The sequence below is a fragment of the Bidens hawaiensis genome, unplaced genomic scaffold (genome assembly GCF_021521415.1).
Source record: "Bidens hawaiensis isolate Kalapana, Puna unplaced genomic scaffold, B.hawaiensis_p1.1 tig00005028_1, whole genome shotgun sequence".
NCBI lineage: Eukaryota > Viridiplantae > Streptophyta > Magnoliopsida > Asterales > Asteraceae > Bidens > Bidens hawaiensis.
Window position 1 is genome coordinate 1,213,438 of NW_027491319.1, and position 7,544 is coordinate 1,220,981.

At 35.1% G+C, this 7,544-nt stretch overlaps 1 pseudogene; it reads left to right on the top strand.

Moving 5' to 3' along the window:
• Positions 1 to 6,420: 6,420 nt before the first annotated feature.
• Positions 6,421 to 7,152, top strand: LOC143628587 (secreted RxLR effector protein 161 pseudogene; annotated as a pseudogene).
• The last annotated feature ends 392 nt before the right edge of the window (positions 7,153 to 7,544 follow it).

Consider the following 7,544-nt stretch of genomic DNA (forward strand, 5'->3'; position numbering starts at 1 on the left):
TATATTACCACCCCAAAGTCAGGAGTACGTGTCACCTTATGAGAAGCTTTTAAGGTGAGACCGAATGTTAATCATTTGAGAGTTTTTGGCTGCGTATGTTATGTTTTCATACCGAATCAGCTTAGAACAAAGATGGAAAGAAAGCTATTCGCTGCATCTTTGTGGGTTATGAACAAGAGAAAAAAGGGCGGCGTTATTGCGACCCGGTAACAGGAAAATGCTACGTTTCGAGACATGTCGTGTTCGACGAAAATTCGTCATGGTGGTCGAGTGAACAAAAGAATTTACCCGATTCAGAACAACTATTAGAAGATCTTGCAGCATCAGAAGTAACACTTGGTTTTTATGATGAAGAAACTGAACTCACTAAAGATGCAGTCCCAGAAGCTAGCGCTCAAGGTCCGTGGCAAACTGGTATACAGGAACCACTCCTGGCAGAAAGTAATAATGAATTAGAACGATCACTGAGAAGATCGACAAGAGCTAGGAAACCAAACGCAAGATATGAAGCCAATGTTGCCATTATAGAAGATGGTGAAGTTGAACCAGAAACGTACGAGTAGGCGAGCAAACGAGCCGAGTGGGTAGAGGCTATGGAAGATGAAATATCAGCCCTACATAGGAATGAGCCTTGGGAACTCGTACCGAAACCCAACGATGTCAAGGCTGTAACGTGTAAATGGCTGTTCAAATTGAAGTGAAAAGCTCATGGGTCTATAGATCGGTTCAAAGCCCGACTCGTTGCTCACGGTTTTTCACAACAACTTGGTATAGAATGTGACATTCGTCAATTTCGGGTCTCGATTCGTATCCATTTTGTAAACTTTATTGATGTAAAACGACCCGTTTTGTAAACCGAAGCTTATGATATATTCACAATGATGGATTTTATGTTACAATATTGTTTTACACTTGTTGGGTCTTGAAAACATTCATTTCGGTCTTTAAAACGCTTAAAAATCACTTAAAACGAACTTCGGGGGCCAAAACTGCCATTTTTAAAAATATTGAAAAATCAGGAAATCCACCCGTCGCGACGCGCGACGGGGGACCCCTATTCTGGTCGCGTAGCGCGACGTGCTGCAGATCAGCATCCCGTTTATTTGTTTGTTTGTGCTCGTTTTGACTCATTTTTGCATGAAATTTCTTGTGTTTAACACCCATAATTGACCACCAACATTACCCTATATATATACACTCTTTCCCCCTCATTTACACATGCTACATCTTTATTTTCTCTCCCAAATACAAAGATCTTAAGGTTATTTTCATTGTGTTCTTGAAGGTTTGACTACCAAAAGTCAAACTGAGTTATTTCTTTCTTTCTTTCTAACTAGCTTATGTAGTCTTATTAATACTTGTTTATGGTGGCACAACATATATATAATATCACGCCCCTTGTTACCTTTGGTAGTTACTTATCCGGTTCCGATCGGTGAGGTTTCAGACCTTGTAAGGCAAGGCTTCATGGAGAACTTCGTGTTCTTGATATATAAAAACTTATATAACTTGTTTGTACATATGATTTATTCTTAACTTCTGCTCATTTTAGTTTATTTACAAGTTACATGGTTATGAGTTTGAGGGTCCATGCTTCGGTTTAACCGCAAGTAGCTCTAAACTGTAAACCGAACTTTTGCTTACTAGTTTTGTTAAAAATAGTTGTTTAAACATGTTTAATGTTAGATTTGAGTTTCTAAAATCATTTTTACAAGTTCTTTAATATTAAGCATGTGGAATCCATCTATGAACTCGTTGGGAGATGGAAACCGAACCAAACCGAAACTTTTTCTTAAAAGACTTGTTGTTAACTTTTTAGTTGTAAAACTTAAGTATTTCTCATTTATAAATTATCATACACGATCTATGATATTTGGGCATGTGGAGACCATCAAGGAACATATTGTGAGATGGAAACCGAACCAATCCGATATTTACTCGCTTAAGACGCACAAGTGTGTTTTTAGCTATCAAGACTTGTATATTTCTTTAAAAATAGTTTACAAACTGATTTTAATTATTTTCTTAAGTACTTGGAAATGTTGGATCCAACTTGATCTTATAACAAAGTTTGGACCGACAACACCGAACACTCGCTTAACGTGCGTTGTTAGTTCTAAAATAATAGATCTACATACTTGGTTAAGTGTTATTATGTTTTATTGAGTTATCTCATAACGTTCATTATTTTGGAAAGTCAACTTTGGGTTTGACCAATTATCAACACCCGAACCAACAACCCGAACACTCGTTAAAAACCCGTTTTAGTATCTTTATCCCAATGGAACTTGCATTTTAGCATTTTTACCACCTTATTACTTAACATTGGTTAAGTAAATATTAAGGTTAGATACTTTAACCCGGTTTCGAGCAAACTTACATTTTTAAATGATTGTTATTATAAATTCTTAAATAGTTACATTTTAAACCTTTAACTTTAATTGTTTACTTTTTGCAACAATTATTTTATTTAAAGATCTTCAAGACAACCATTCTAAATCCAAGATTTTATTGTCATTTAGGCCTTGCTCGTTAAACTTTATCCATCCGGTTATTCATCTTTTACCGATCAAGTTTTATACTTGAACGTGAGTAACTTCATACCCCGTTTTCTATCTTTTATTTTGGGGGTGACATTTCATCTTATCTAAACTAAATGTTTTATACTTGGGTCTTAAACCACAAACGTTGTTGTATACTTTACTTGAATAATTGCTCGATTTGGTGTTCTATGATTATTTGCCTATGTGTTTATCGCTTTTGGATGGTGGAACTATAAATCCTAGACCATTTGGCAACCCCTCATGGCAATGTGTCGTTAACGTAATGCAATTAACGATAACTATAAAATCTTAAACTATTTGGCAACCCCTTATAGTTGGGTGTCGCTAACTTGTTAGCGATAACTATTTATCCAAGTTTATAGCTATTATTTATGGTTTTGTATACTAGTTTTGTGGCTTTTCATACTATATATCTATTGTTCAAACTTATGAATTGCTCACCAACCTTTGTGTTGATAAACTTTATTTTATGAAATGTTACAGGTTTGCATCTAGGTTGATTTTGGAGTTCGGTGAAGAAAACGTCACAAATACCGTTAGGATATTAGCAAAAATGAACAATATTTGATTTGCTATATTTTTTTATACTTTGTTGTATTTGACTTATGAATATTTGGTTATGTGACATTTTCGATGTTGTGAAATGAAATGAGTTTGTTAAATATTGTCGCTTTAAATAGTGTCATGCGCTTATGAGCAATCGTTGCACCCCGGCATGTTTCACCGCCTTTGGTCGGGGTGTGACATTTATGATCTCCTCCAAACCAATAGATCTACATACTTTGGTCGGCGCTTAACGTGCGTTGTTAGTTCTAAAACAATAGATCTACATACTTAGTTAAGTGTTATTATGTTTTATTGAGTTATCTCATAACGTTCATTATTTTGGAAAGTCAACTTTGGGTTTGACCAATTATCAACACCCGAACCAACAACCCGAACACTCGTTAAAAACCCGTTTTAGTATCTTTATCCCAATGGAACTTGCATTTTAGCATTTTTACCACCTTATTACTTAACATTGGTTAAGTAAATATTAAGGTTAGATACTTTAACCCGGTTTCGAGCAAACTTACATTTTTAAATGATTGTTATTATAAATTCTTAAATAGTTACATTTTAAACCTTGAACTTTAATTGTTTACTTTTTGCAACAATTATTTTATTTAAAGATCTTCAAGACAACCATTCTAAATCCAAGATTTTATTGTCATTTAGGCCTTGCTCGTTAAACTTCATCCATCCGGTTATTCATCTTTTACCGATCAAGTTTTATACTTGAACGTGAGTAACTTCATACCCCGTTTTCTATATTTTATTTTGGGGGTGACATTTCATCTTATCTAAACTAAATGTTTTATACTTGGGTCTTAAACCACAAACGTTGTTGTATACTTTACTTGAATAATTGCTCGATTTGGTGTTCTATGATTATTTGCCTATGTGTTTATCGCTTTTGGATGGTGGAACTATAAATCCTAGACCATTTGGCAACCCCTCATGGCAATGTGTCGTTAACGTAATGCAATTAAAGATAACTATAAAATCTTAAACTATTTGGCAACCCCTTATAGTTGGGTGTCGCTAACTTGTTAGCGATAACTATTTATCCAAGTTTATAGCTATTATTTATGGTTTTGTATACTAGTTTTGTGGCTTTTCATACTATATATCTATTGTTCAAACTTATGAATTGCTCACCAACCTTTGTGTTGATAAACTTTATTTTATGAAATGTTACAGGTTTGCATCTAGGTTGATTTTGGAGTTCGGTGAAGAAAACGTCACAAATACCGTTAGGATATTAGCAAAAATGAACAATATTTGATTTGCTATATTTTTTTATACTTTGTTGTATTTGACTTATGAATATTTGGTTATGTGACATTTTCGATGTTGTGAAATGAAATGAGTTTGTTAAATATTGTCGCTTTAAATAGTGTCATGCGCTTATGAGCAATCGTTGCACCCCGGCATGTTTCGCCGCCTTTGGTCGGGGTGTGACATTTATGATCTCCTCCAAACCAATAGATCTACATACTTTGGTCGGCGCTTAACGTGCGTTGTTAGTTCTAAAACAATAGATCTACATACTTGGTTAAGTGTTATTATGTTTTATTGAGTTATCTCATAACGTTCATTATTTTGGAAAGTCGACTTTGGGTTTGACCAATTATCAACACCCGAACCAACAACCCGAACACTCGTTAAAAACCCGTTTTAGTATCTTTATCCCAATGGAACTTGCATTTTAGCATTTTTACCACCTTATTACTTAACATTGGTTAAGTAAATATTAAGGTTAGATACTTTAACCCGGTTTTGAGCAAACTTACATTTTTAAGGGTTATTATTATAAATTCTTAAATAGTTACATTTTAAACCTCGAACTTTAAAATTTTTACTTTTTGCAACAATTATTTTATTTAAAGATCTTCAAAGCAACCTTTCTAAATCCAATACTTCTTTTATTTTAGGCTTCATACGTTAACTCGTCGTTTCGGCAAATCTCCGAATAATCAAACTTTCAAGTTTATTACTTGAACGTGAGTAACTTCATACCCTGTTTTCTATCTTTAGTTTTGGGGTGACATTTCATACTTATTCAAATCAAATGCTTTATACTTGAGTCTTAAACCACAAACATTATTGTATACTTTACTTAAATAAATGCTCGATTTGGTGTTCTATGCTTACATGATTATATGCTTATGTGTTTACCGCTTTTGGAAGGTTGATTCATAAATCTGTGAACTATCTGGTATTCTCTTATAGCACGGTGCTGTTAATGTATTCTTATTAACGACCTCATGAAATCCGAATCTATTTAGTATTCTCTTATAGACGGTGCCGCTAATGAATTCTTATTAGCGACCTCATATTATCCAAATTATTGCTATTTATTTGTTGTTTCGTATACAAGATTGTGGCTTTTCTATTATATACATATATGCTCAAAAACTACGAATTGCTCACCAACCTTTGTGTTGACAAACTTTATTTTATGAAATGTTACATGTTTGCATCTAGGTTGACTTTGGAGTTCGGTGAAAAAAACGTCACAAATACCGTTAGGATATTAGCAAGAATGAACAATATTTGATTTGCTATATTTTGTTATATTTTGTTGTATTTGACTTATGATTATTGTTATGTGACATTTTCGATGTTGTGAAATGAAATGAGTTGTTAAATATTGTCGCTTAAAATAGTGTCATGCGCTTATGGGCAATCGTTACACCTCGGCATGTTCCGTCGCCTTTGGTCAGGGTGTGACATAGACTACGAGGACACATTTAGTCCGGTAGCAAAGCTTACCACAGTTCGAGTTGTTCTAGCCGTAGCCGCGAGTAAGAACTGGAGGTTATGGCAAATGGACGTGAGTAACGCCTTTCTTTATGGCGACTTGGATCACGTAATTCATATGGAACAACCTGAAGGGTTTGAAAGTCAGACACACCTGGAGTATGTGTGTAAACTGAAGAAGGCGATCTATGGTTTGAAACAATCACCTAGGGCGTGGTTTGGGAAAATTAGTGAGTTCTTGCAACACAATGATTTTACCATGACATTAGCTGATGCTAGTTTGTTTACAAAAATAATCGGTGAGAAGATGGTTATAGTTCTAGTCTATGTGGATGATCTAATTATCACAGGTGATGATGAAGAAGCAATTGCACAATTAAAGGAGAACCTGTATGTGAGGTTCCATATGAAGGACCTTAGTAAACTTAGTCACTTCTTAGGGTTATAAGTAAGTTACAAGGATGGTGAAATTGTGCTACATCAAAAGTAATATTGTTATGATCTGTTAACAAAGTATGGTATGATTGATTGTAAGCCTTCAACAACACCAATGGACACTACAGTTAAGTTGTGTGTTGATAGAGGAAAAGAGCTCGATGATCCGACCATGTACCGAAAGATGGTCGGTAGTTTGATTTATCTAACACTTACAAGGCCGGACCTGGCCTTTGTTGTAGGTGTGTTGAGCAGGTACATGCAGAAACCAAGGAAGCCCCATCTTGACGGCATGCGAAGGGTACTGAGGTACGTAAAAATGACTCTAAAATATGGTATCAAGTTCAAACGAAATTCTAAACTAGAACTGGTGGGGTACACGGATGCGGACTATGCTGGAGATTTGGATAAAAGAAGGTTAACCACCGGGTATGTTTTCATGTTAGGTCAAAGTGCGGTTGTGTGGTGTAGTAAACGACAACCTAAGGTTTCGTTATCCACTACCGAAGCGGAGTATAGGGCTGCTGCGATGGCGACTCAAGAGTTGGTGTGGTTAAAACTTTTACTTGAGAACATGAACCAGAAGGTAGAGGGTAATGAGGTGACTTTGTTTTGTGATAACATGTCCTCGATAAAGTTGGCGGAAAATCCTACGTTCCATGCTAGAACTAAACATATTGAGGTTCACTATCATTATGTGAGGGAAAAAGTATTGAAGAAAGAAGTGAACTTGGAATACAATATTCAAAGACAAGTAGCGGATATATTTACCAAATGTTTGTCTGGACAAAAGATGGTTGGTTTTTGCGAGGATATGAACATGGAAGTTGATGTTGAGAGGGAGTGATAAAGTTTACAACATCAAAGGGTGGTTCGGTTGATCTCGAAGGGGCGGTTTGGAGGAGATCATAAAGTCCAAGGGGTAATTGTGTTAACTTGGAGAATAAGTTTAGTTAAGTTATATTATTAGTTTTTGAATAAGTTTGTTATGTTTTAAAATACAAATTCCTAAGTACGTATTGGTTTAGGAGTCTGCTTGTTTGGGTGCTATATAAACCCTTTAGTATTTTATTTTTCATTGTATTTGAGTTCTTGTTTTCTTTCATTCGTTAGTTGAAGTAATAAATAGAAAACGCTCGTTGAGCAAACCGTGTGTCGGTATGTTGGTGTTCTTTGATTTCGATCCGCTTAACAGAAATTGTTTAAGGAATTGAATGTAATTCTTCTGATATTTTAAAT